Raw genomic sequence first — 13,452 nt, 5'->3', positions numbered from 1 at the left:
GATGATAGACAATTGAAACAGGACAGACAAAAAATATAAATATAATGATTTGAATTGAGATGAAATAAATACAATAAAATTGAGGAAATTAAAAGAGGGGAGAAGCTATGTAGAAAATGTAAAATTGTAATAAGATATGGAATAGAATATAAAAATGAGCATGAACCTGAAATTGTGTCTGCACGAAGAAATGTAACCTGGGATTATGCTGCTTTCAAAAAAGATGTTTTAATTGTGTTCTTTTCTTTTTGTGAAAACTCAAATAAAATTTACAAAAAAAAAAAAAAAAACAGGAACAGAAATGCACTCTCTCTCCTTGCCTTCATGCAGCCACAAGCCAACTGTAGGAGTGCACGCTGACTGCACAGAGCTGGACCTGACTCAACTTCTCCTGCCCCCTTGGTGCTTTATTTACTTTTGACTTCTAATTTCCAATTGATCTCACATGGTCTGGACAGGGACCCTAAACTGCCCAGGTCTGCCATAAACCATGGTTTGTAAATTACAATGGCTGGCGTGATATAGCATACTAAGCAAAGGTGGTATTCAGCAGGTTCTGACCAGTTCTGGAGAACCGGTAGCAGAAATTTTGAGTAGTTTGAAGAACCAGCAAATATGACCACTGACTAAAGATTTTACAGTATCCTTCCCCTGCCACACCCACCAAGCCACTCCCACAGAACCAGTAGTTTAAAAGATTTAAATCCCACCACTGAGGCTAAGCCAAATCAAAACAAGTATCTAGCATGAGATATCAAGCAGGTGATAAAAATTTATCTTTCTGCTTTTTATGCTGGCATAAGATTGATGAACTTTAAAAAAATGTAAACAGCAATGGGAAATCAAATTCATTATGTCCATCTGTCTGACAATTTCTTTCAGCACCATAAAAATGATATTTCAACCAAAACTGAATACATCCTTTGAGCTGATGATTCAAAGGTTGCGACTGTCCAAAGCAGTATTTCTTATAATAATGCCTGATATTTGGGGGGGGGGGGTGGCTTCTTGATATGGCATCAATAAATATATAAGGATGAGATGTTCAGAAACAACTGTCTACTTACTCACTAAAAGCATTGCTTCCATTTTCAAGTACCAATCTTAATGATATGTAAAATACAGATTTTCCCTTTTACAAAATTCAAGTGAAATGGGTAACTCTTCATGTCATTTACAGCTAAGGTTAGATTACCACATCCAAAACATTCTTCCTTTTTATTAGTTTTTGCCATGAATGCACAGGGCTTAGCCTGATGAAAAGTAAATACTGTATGCACTGAAAATACTCACAGCTCATGAATTACAAAAATAACATACTATTGAAAAGTAGCCTATTGGTTGAAAATTCCTACATCCTCTTAAAAACATGACTTCATTGTGAAAACAGAGGTGACAATTGTGCAAGTTTAATATTGCAAATTGAGAACTACATAGTCGGACATCTGCAGAACACCTTTAGGACACCAGAACAACAGTTAGAAGACTATAATTGCAGCAGTAGAGCTAAAGATTTGCCTTATATGCATACTTCTTTCAAAACAAAAAAATGTTTTAAACAAGATTCAACTTATATTTTCCAATAGCAGGAAACCATTTCACTATAAAACATTCAGTTCTGGTATCAAATGCATACAATAAACTTTTCAGGCAGATTGTCCCCAAATATCTGTTGAGGTAGGAGTTCCTCTGAATGTTGCCATTAAGTATCCCAGGTGTTCAGCAAAGAGTAATGTAGTAATGTTAGAACAGGGGTGTTAAATTGGCAGCCCATGGTGCTGGATGCATGACATACAGGCCATGCCTGCCCCAGCCCCATGAATGGGGAAAAGATCATGAAATGTCATGTGACAGCAACGTGATGCGGTGAGTCTGATACCTTTGTATTATAACATCTTCCCAGTTTAGGACCAGCCACACCATCTGTGTAGGTGCCCGAATGTTTTGCAATACTTCCAAACCTGTCACAAAGAATCTTACATGTTTTCGCCAACAGTGTTGATATCTTATAAAATTGCAAAGATATTGTAATCTTGATCTCATGTTCTATAAGAAAATGATGTTAAGAATGATAAAACCTTGATATCAAATAATCTCATTGAAACAGATTTCAGTTTTAATTTTTTTTATTTTTATAAAACTCACACAGTAAGCAATTATAGGTTCATGTACCTGCTATAATCCTTGAGTGGAACATGCATTTTCCCCTTGATGTTATTAGATTTCCAACTCCCGTTAGCCAATTCTCAGCCTGGTTAATAGTTAGAAATGTACCTAATTATTTCTAGTAAGCTATACATTTGCAGCTGAGTTCATCTGTCTTTCCTCATCATGAAAAGCTGTTTCTTTGCCTGATACCGGCTCCGTTGTTTTTTTTTTTAATTACCATGGATTTAATTTTTGGGAGAGACAGTTTGGTGAAGTGATTAAGGCAACAGGTTAAAAACCAAGAGACTATGAGTTCTAGTCCTGCCTTAGACACAAAGTCAGCTGGTTGGACTTGGGCCAGTCCCTCTTTCTCAGGAAGGAGGCAATGGCAACCCACTTGTGAAACCTTCTCAAGAAAACTGCAAGAGCTTGTTTGGGCAGTTGCCAGGAGTCAATACTTTTGAAGGCACAATAATACTTTTTTTGGTAGGAAATTATGACTGCTTTTGGAGAGTTCTAAGTTGAGGAAGGTTAATTTATAAATAATTAATTCATGTTCATAATGTCTAAGTTAGCATTTGCTATTTTTGTTGCACTGTACTTTTTTATGTGTTAGGTTTTTCTTTAAAATATAAGAATTTTGCTTTATACATAATTGTATGCACATCTGTGACGATCAACTAAAGAGCTATTTCAAGGAAATGGGTATCCTTCTCTAGGAAAGCATCACAGTGGATATGAGCAGTGGACAGAATAGCAATAAACTGCACTGATAATCTTGCCGGGGATGATAAATCATGTTCGTGCAGATGATACAGAATGGTAGGAGTGTGCTGGTTTTCTATAACATATAGATCAAAAGGAACTTCAAAAATATTATTTTATCCTAGACTGGACCACACGTTATGCTAAGCTTTGTTGTGTATGAACTCAATCTCTGTATTGTATAAAAGCATGACTTATGACTTATATTGTACAAAGTCACTTGATAGCATATTTTTCAAAAAAATAACATTGGAATTGTTTAATGTATAGACACAGTTCTGTGTTGCAAAATAGAGGTAAAATGGCAATGGCACCCAAAACTAGGCACACCCTAACTTCCTCAATACCAACCACTACTGACCTTAAATGCAAGCTACTTAATGCAAGAAGCCTCATAAATAAAATATCTGAATTCCTCCTCTTACTAAATAGAGCTAAATTCAATATTATATTTGTCTATGAAGCATCGCTGAATGCATCCATCCCTGACTCCATTACTACAGTAAGAGACTATTGTGTTTACTGATCAAAACGTGAAACCTGTAGAGGAGGTGGTGTTGCTATCTTCTATAAAAAGTCCCTACATCTAAAAAATATTCAAGTTACCCAGTAACTTGCTCTTCCTGAGACCATCATCTGTGAGCTGTCCTTAAATATCACACTTCATTTCTTATGTTATATAGCCCCTGATTACGACATCTTACATGCGAACAAGTTAACTTCACTATTAACTTGGGCATCCTCCTGCCCACACACTCTTATCTTTCTCAGTCTACCTCTTATTAATTGTACCCCAAATGAATGTACAACTGAACCCATACACACAACTTTGTATAATGCTGTAACTAATCTGGGATTTGAACAACTAGTAACCAAAAATACTAGACTTACCATCTGCCTCAATCTCATTGTCTGCAACAGTTTTAATTCAATTTATGGACTACAAATAGAAGAACCCTTTTCTAACAATGACCACAGCACGATTGACTTTTCTCTCAACATATATCCTCACAAAAATCATCATAATGACGGGATCCCCAACTATAACTTTTAAAAAGCCAACTATGATGTCATAGACACTGACCTCTCATCTCTTGATTGGCAATTCTATTCACTGGATGCATCACCATTACAATGTTTTTTTTACTTGAAGTCAAAAGAGTCATCAAACTATATGTACCACTAATAACCCCCAGAACCAGAAAGAACACATTACCCATAATAATAAAGAAGCTCCAACAACAAAAAAATCCCTTTGGCGGAAAAACAAACCTGGCCATGTTGCAAACTTTAAAAGCTGCTACAAAAACTTGTGCCACCAGATAAAGACTGAATGCACCAATTATCACATTAAACAAGAGGAAAAACTTCTATGCACGAAATCCACCTGTGCCTTCTATAATTTTGAAAACAACAAACTTAAAGACTCAAGATCCATCCCACCCCTAAAAGAACCTAACGGTAAAGAATGTAATGATGAAACCATTAAAACCAACCTCTTTAACACATTCTTCAGCTCAGTCTTTGTAAGAAGCAATGGCTCATTTCCAATATTTCATAGTTGAACCACAGACAACCACAATGGTCTAATACATATCGATTTTACAGAAGATAACATTGAAAAAGCACTACAAAATGTAAAACCATCTCTATCTATTGGAACCAACAGACTATGTTCCTATTCTTAAAAAGCTTTTCACTGCCATAGCAGAACCTCTAAGGATAATCTTTGAAAAATCTTTCAGGACCAGCTCCTTGTCCAACCTATGGTCACTAGCCACAGTCATCCCCATCTTTAAAAAGGGAGACCCCAGCCTAGTTGAATATTACAGACCAATCTCTTTATGTTGCATCACCTACAAAGTCATGGAATCAATTATTAACCAATCCATTACCCTCCACTTAGAGACAAACAACCTACTCTCTAACAAACAATTTGGTTTCAGAAAAAAAATATCCTGTAATCTGCAACTCCTACATTGCAAAAACATATGGACTACACAAATCAATCAGAGTAAAGCAATAGACGCTATTTACATAGCATAAAGCCTTTCATTCAGTGGTACACAACAAACTACTTCTAAAACTAAAACCTTATGGCAACTCTGGACACCTGCATAATTGGATAGCTGCATTCCTGTCAAACAGGAAACAAATAGTCAAAATAAGGAGCACCCTATCAAATCCCACATCTGTCAACAGTGGTGTCCCCCAAAGCAGCATTCTAGGACCAACTCTTTTTATACTTTACATAACTGACTTTGTGATCATATTAAAAGCAACTGCGTTCTTTCCACTGATGATGTAAAACTACCGACAATATTGCTATGCTTCAAAAAGACTTTGATTATGTATCCGTATGTTCAATTAAGTGGCAATTTCAAATCTCAACAAACAAATGCTCTTACACATTGGCAAAAAAATCAGAAAATAAAATACAAGCTGAATGAACATGACTTTATACACGACCTCTACTCTGTTGAGGACCTTAGAGTACTCATCTCTGATGATCTAAGTGCTAAAGCCCACTGTAACAACATTGCCAAAAACATTGCATTAAGTGTTGTTAACCGAAGGGCGGAGCTTGTGTCACGGTGGTACAGCATGCGATCTTTAAACTCTAAGATCTCTGCTGATATCTCCATTGCAGGACGGTCCCAATGGACCTAAACCATCCCGTAAAGATGGTGACAGAGGAGGGCACATCCTGTCGATCCCAGGGACATCGCAAAGTTCCTGGTAGATCCAGGAGAAGCCTTTTTTTCCCGCGGTGGAGAGGCAGCCACTAAATTTGCTGAAGCTGGGACAGCTCCGGAACGGAAGAAAGCTGGAAAGAAAGTGTGTCAGTTTGGTGAGATAATTTTCTACTTATTTTTTTCTGGAGAGAACACCCTAAAAGACTAAAAGTTAAATTTAAAAGTGAAGATAAAAGTGGTCAAGTGGCAAGATTAAGCACAAATTAAACCTGAAGGTTTTTTTTTTCTTTTATTGGAACTTTGGATTTTGTTAAAACTTTTTAACTTATAAACTGGACTGGTCTTTCCTTTTTAAATTTTATTTTTTCCCTTCAAAATAACTCTTTGGAAAAGTTTTGTTTTTTCTTTTTAATAATTTTAGATTCTTTATATATTTTTTTAATTCCTGATTTTAATATTAGATGGCAAGGGAAAGGAAAGGGAAATAAGTAGCGCTGCCACCTGGAGGCTTGGACACATTGTTTTCCTTTCTTTCTTTCTTGTTGATACATTTGCTGTTACATTCAAGGGCTCTGTGCTTTTCATTGAAAAGATAGTGGGAAGAGCATGTAGATTGTTTGCAGGTGCTCTTCTGTGGAACTACTGATAGCTGGAGTCTGGATTTGAAATTGAAGAAAGAATGATTGAAGTGACCTTGAAAAGAGAACTGGAAAACATTTTTTTATTTAGTAAAGAGCCTCGAACATATAGTGGCAGTGCTTTGCTTGTTGACAGAATTGCATTTTCTCTTTCCTTTTTTTTCTATCCCCCCGCCCCCAGTTGGATTTTTATATTTGGACTTGAATCCTTTGATGCAAGAATAAGACTACTTTTTCTCCCCCACCTCCCTTTGTTTTACCTCTTTGGCAAGGGGAATATACATATTTCTGTCTTTTAAAATATTTTCTTAATTTTTTTTATTTTTTCATCCTTTTTCCATTTTATATTTTTTTCCTTTTTTCCTACATAATTGGAACCAATTGGATTAAGGTATTCAAGTGCCTGAAGATTTTTCCCTTCCCTTTTTTATTTTTATCTTTTGCTTTTATTTATTTATTTTTTACTAGAATGACAATTGGCTGCTCTTGCTTTTTCTTTTCAATTTTTCTATTGTAGTTTAAGATGAGCAGAAAAATACCAGCCTCAGCTTCTTCAATCCCAACTTCTTCTTCCTCACCATCTGGAGGACAATGATCAATACAGATGATGTTACAACAAGAGAAGGAGAAAGAAGTGACACTGCAGATGATTATGCAAGGAATTCAAAAGATACAAGTAAAAACAGATAATATTGAAAAGAGAACAGATAATATTGAGCAAAGAACGGAAAAGACGGATGAAGAAATAGAAAATATTTAACAGATAATGATGCAATATGAGGACAGAATTAAGAAAATTAGAGAACAAGATGTACAAAGAGATAAGAAGATTCGAGATATGGATACCTGATTAAGTGAAGTGGAAAGAGATAAGGGCAGATCTCTGCAATCATTGGGATGGGAAATTGACAGATCAGAATTCTATCTTAAATTTCAAAATATAGAAGAAAAGGGTGAAAACCTTGCTGAAATGATGACAGAAATCCTGGCAGAAGCATTAGAGGTAACTAAAGAGAAGATGATGGATGGAATGGATGAGGTTTTTCGTTTTTATACAAGATATGTGATGAGAAATAAACTGCCAAGAGAAGTTCATAACAGATTTACTAAGAAAATAATAAAATCACAAATACTGCAGGCGGCAAGAGAAAAAACACTAAAGTACAAAGATAAAGAAATAGTGGTACTGAAACAGGTACTGAGAAGAGTGAGAGAGATAAGAAGAGAATATTTATTTTTGACCAAAGAGTTACTTAACAGAGGAATAAATTACAGATGGCTGATACCCGAAGGTCTCATGTTTACCTGGCAGGAACAAAGACTCAGAATTGATACAGCTGAAAAAGCAGAATTGTTCTATCTGGAATATTTTAGAGGAAGGGAGGAAGATACAAGAAAAGAAGAGTTGTTATTTGAATTTCAAGAGGAATGTACAGCAGTAATTGAAAAAGATGAAGGAGCCATAGGTGGTGTACCCAGAGAACAATGAGAACCGTGATCTATTAGAACATCAAATCCTTCTTACAAAGTCTAAAATGGATGAGAAAAAATTGATTACAATTAATATAAATGGGCTTAATTCAGCTATTAAAAGAAGAAAAGTATTTCATAAGTTACAGAAATTAAAATTTGATATAATCTGCCTACAAGAAGTACATATTAAAAAAACAACATGATTATATATTGAAACAACAAAAATTAGGGAAATTATTTACAGCGTTAGCACATTGTAAAAAGAGAGGAGTGGTGTTATACATTAGAGATACAATCCCTGCAGAACAAATATATACAGATGATGATGGAAGGATTTTGATGGTGGAGATAATGGACAATAATCTAAAGACACTTTTAATAGCAATTTATGCTCCAAATGATAATCAAGAAGATTTTTACAGGAAATTACATAAGAAAATAATTGAACTGGACTATGCTAATATCTATCTGATGGGAGATTTTAATGGAATAATAAATGACAAATTGGATTATAAAACACAAAAAACAGCAAAGAAAACTAGAAAGACATTGCCAAAATCCTTCTTTCGAATGGTAGATGAGATAAACTTAAATGATGCATGGAGAGAGAGAAATGTGGAAAATAAACAATATACCTTTTATTCAAATAGACATGCATTATGGTCTAGAATAGATACGATATGTAGGTCAACAGAATTGCTTTCTAACATACAAGACACTGAAATAGAAGCAAGTACCCGGGCAGATCACAATCCAATAACACTTGTATGGAAAGGACAAAAAAGGAGATCTAGATGGACTTTAAATAATATGATATTAAAGGAAAAAGATTTTAAACAGAAAATTGAGAGAGAATTGACTTTTTTCTTTAAAGAAAATACAAAAGAGGATACATCATTACAGAACCTCTGGGACACGATGAAGGCTTATACAAGAGGTTTGATAATGGGCTATACAAGGAAAAGAAATATAAAACAGAAAAAATCTTTAAAATATTGGAAGATGACTACAAGAAGTCGGAAAAAGAACTACAGAACCACAAAAAAGCACATTAAAATTTAAGCATAAAATGGGGCTAACGGAAAAAGAAGAAATAGCACAAAAAATTAGAAATGCTAAGCAGAACTATTTTGAAGATGCAAATAAACCAGGAAGATGGCTAGCATATAAATTGAGAAAGAAAAGAGACTCGAGAAGAATAAATCAATTGATAAATGAACAAGGACATGTATGCTATGGAAATGCAGAGAAGAAAAAAGTTATTCAAGATTACTATGGAAAACTGTACCATCAAGAGAATGTTCAGGAAGAAAGAATTCAACAATACTTATAGGAAGCAAATTTGCCCCAGATACCCAAAGATATTGAAACAATGTTAGAAAGTAATATAACAATGATGGAATTAACAGACGCTTTAAAAAAGCAAAACATCGGGAAAGCACCAGGTCCAGACAGTTTGCCAGTGGAATTTTATAAGACATTCCAGGAAACATTGAATCTTCACTTATTAGAAATTATGAATGAAGTTATGACAAAGAAGAGAATACCCGAAACATGTTCAGAAGCATATATAACACTTGTACTGAAGGAGGACACAGATCCACAACAAGTTAAAACTTACAGACCTATATTACTATTAAATTCAGATTATAAAATTTTTGCTTCAATTCTGGCAGAAAGACTGAAAAGATACTTAAACAAATTTATTCATCCTGACCAAAATGGATTTCTGCCAGAGACAGATTAAAGGTAATATGAGAATAATTTTAGATACACTGGAATACATCCTGAAAAATAAATGGCTCTGATGTTTATAGATGTACAAAAAGCCTTTGATAATGTGAATTGGTATTTTATGCTGTTACAGTTGGACCAAATGGGCTTTGGTAAAAAATTTACTCAAGCCATCGAAACGATATATCATAAACAAACTGCAAAGGTCATGATAAATGGAGAGTTAACAGACTTTATAGATATAAGAAAAGGGACCAGACAAGACTGTCCATTGTCGCCTCTGTTGTTTTTGTTAACACTGGAAATGCTGAATATGAACATCAGTGAAGAAAAAGAAATAAAAGGAATGAAAATTAAAAAAGAAGAGTATAAATTGCAAGCTTTTGCAGATGACCTGGTATTTATATTAGAGGATCCATTGGAGTCTGCACCTAAACTGATAGAAAAGATAGAATATGGGAAAGTAGCAGGTTTGAAAATAAATAAAGATAAAACAAAGATTTTAGCAAAGAACATGTTAGTAAGATGAAAGTAAGAATTGGAGGAAGTTTTGGGGATCCAGGTCACAAACAAGGCTAACTATTTAGGGATACATATAACACCAAGATGTAGCACACTTAAGGAGGACGATTATCTCAGACTTAAACAACAGATTGTGACAGATTTGATAAAATGGGAAAATTTACAATTATCACTGATTGGGAGAATATCTACAATTAAGATGAATGTATTGCCCAGAATCTTATACTTATTCCAGACAATTCCAATCAGATTAGGGAAATAATTTTTTGAAGATTTAAACAAATACATTTGGCAGGGGAAGAAAGTGAGAATAAAACTTAAATTGTTACAAGATGCAAGAATAAGAGGAGGATTTGCTTTGCCCAGTTGGGAATTATGCTACCAAGTGACAAGTCTGATGTGGGTAAAGGAGTGGATAACATTAAGGAATACTAGACTTTTGAATTTAGAAGGAAATGACCAGCTGTTAGGGTGGCATGCCTTCCTCTGGTATAAGGGAACTAAAACACAGAGGTATATTAGAAGACATTGTATTCGAGAAGCATTGTTTCTAAACTGGGAGAAGATAAAAAAGCAATATTAGTTAAAAATTCTGCTATGGTTATCTACTATTGAAGCTTTTTCCTATCCAATAATATATAAAAAGGAACAAACAGTTAGATATGGTGAGATATTGAATAAAAAGGGTGAACTTAAATCTATGCAAGCGTTGGATGAACAAGGTGTAAAAATGAATTGGTTTTCATATTAGCAAATACAATCTAGATTTGATAAAGATGTTAAAACAGAAGGTATCTATGTTGACTGATTTAGATAAAATTTTGACAGGTACTGATGAAAAATAATAATAATAAAAAAAAACTTTATGGATATTTGCTAGGTCCAACCTAAGCATTATCTATAATCTAATATTAGATAATATTATCTAATATTAGATTATCTATTATAAATTACCTATTGCAATGTTTCACCTGTCAATTACGACTTCAGCTTCAACCACAACAATACACAAGCACACAATAGATACAAACTCAAGGTAAACCACACCAAACTCGATTGCAGGAAATACAACTTCAGCAAGAGTGATCAATGCCTGGAATACTCTACCTGACTCTATGGTTTCTTCCCCAAATCCCCAAAACTTTAACCTTAGACTGTCAACTGTTGACTTTATCCCATTCCTAAGAGGTCTCTAAGGAGCGTGCATAAGTGCACCAACGTGCCTACCGTCCCTGTCCTAATGTTCCCTTTATTTGTATCCATTTCATGTCTTCATAATCATTTTTTATACTTAGATCTGTTATCTAATACATGCTTGACAAAATAAATAAATAAAATAAAATAAAGAAAACTCACATCATTTTTCATTCTACTCATAAGTAACTGCATAAAGTTTGTGCTGAAAATCTAAATCTCTTTTTGCTGTCATTATGGAAATTTTACATAATGCTGTTCTAAAGAAGAAAAACTTTTTTTGTCTTTTGAATTATCAACAGGTATTATTAATGTACTGTCAAGCCTAATTTTAGAACATGTATATGTTTTAAAATAAAATATTGTAATTTTGCTTCCACTGAAGACGTGGCCTCATCCCTTCAATATTAGTCTGGACCCAATAAATGAAAATAATAATTTAAATATAAGGTACACCAACGGAAAGATCACTATCAACATATTAGTAATCCTATCAGACTTCCAGATGCCTTTTCTCTCCAATCTACCAAATTAATACAGACTGTACACTATCAAGATTCAGTGCTCATGAGCATGACAGGTGAATAAGAGCAAGAGCAAACAGAACTGCCAGCTGGAATAACAAAAATATTCCAGATTAATAGACACCAGATGCTGAAGAAGACTTCAAAGGCAGCTGTCACTGGACAGCAAATATGAAGAAACCCATTTAAAAGGCAAAACAACTGTGGAGAACTAAAATTTCATGTACCAGAATAACATTTAAAACTTCTTCTCCAAGTAAGTATTCAACCATATATTGAGAAGGCTAATAAAGGATTTGATTTGGGTGATGAAAGGTAAGGTAATATACTTTATGTAGAAAATATCATGCAGCATTTTCATGCAGCATTATACAATACACTTGGTACATCATGCAACATTTGACATAACAGATAATAAGCAAAGTGGCAATAATGAACAAACACAGCATAAAAACCACTTGACTGAACAATTTCATCAAGGCTTTCAATAATAATGGTTTACACAACTTGGTGCATCTTTCCAGCTATTTCCCCTTCTTTTTCCCAGTGTCATATATATTTGTACATACAAAGATAACAAGCAATAAAACAATTTTACCACTAACTTCCTGTTCTGCTACTCTTTGCTGTGCCTATAGGTTCTGCAAAAAAACTTAAAAAAACATTTTTGCTTAGCAAAGCCACGGCTATAAAAAGATTTAGTAAGAAACCATTTTTTCAATAATTGAGTAAAGCAATGGATTTGGAAAGCATCTAATGTTGCAGAGGAGAGTTTTAAATTGCAGTTCCAGGCAGGTTATTTTTGGGAGTAAACGCATGTAACCTAGCAGCAGAGTTTTCAAGTTTGAAGCTTTTACACAGACCACTGATCTAGCAATTCCGGTTTTATCCACTGTCCACATGGCTCCGCCCCTCATCTTGATTGATGCTGCATTATTACACTGGGTTTTTTGCTTCAATCTTGACAGTCACAGAATAAAAAAAAAAAACCCAAAAACCCAACACGCCGGAAGTGAGGACAGTTGATCATTATGCCTATGGCAGTGTTTTATCCCTGCATGGTAAGGTCAGATTCTATTGGGGTGGGAGGGGACTTTGGGGGCCAACAGTAGTGAGTGGGGGCAGTGATGCAAACTGGAGGGAGCTGATTTGTTGAATTCCTTCAACTATGTTAATTATGTTGAGGCTCTTCCATGACATGACTTATATAGATTTCTTATGTGTCTAAAAATTATGAGAAATTTCAAATAATAATGCCCAGAGATTGAAGCAGTGGATTTAGTTCAGTAAATGAACAAAGGATTTTTGTATTGTATCCTTAAGGAGCAAAAGGAATAGGGGGCATAAGGGTGGAGGTTAGATAAAAGTTAAGTCTTATAGTCCACATGGCTTCTTTTGTCACATAAAAGTGACAAAAGAAGTCATGTGACAAAAGAAGTCATGTGGACTATAAGAAAATAGAAGACAGAACTGTGAATATGTTGTGTATGCAGCATTGAAATTAATTAAATGCCATCAAGCTGTATGGATATATGCTTACCAACTTGATTAGTGTCTGCTAATAGTTTGTAGCTGCCAAGGACAATCTTGCTATTCATCTTCTCTTCATCTTTCCTTTCTTTTTCTATCTTCAATCTTGCTAACCATAATCAATTTTCCAGTCTATCAAATGTATGTATCATATGTCCAAAATATGTGAGTTTCTGCTTGCTAATTATTGCCTGAGGAAAACAACTGTCTTTATTTAGTCTCTGGCTT

The sequence above is a fragment of the Pseudonaja textilis genome, chromosome Z (assembly GCF_049901715.1).
Source record: "Pseudonaja textilis isolate UNSWEBS1 chromosome Z, rPseTex1.2, whole genome shotgun sequence".
NCBI lineage: Eukaryota > Metazoa > Chordata > Lepidosauria > Squamata > Elapidae > Pseudonaja > Pseudonaja textilis.
The sequence above is the reverse complement of the archived record's forward strand: the minus strand, read 5'-3'. Positions refer to the sequence as shown.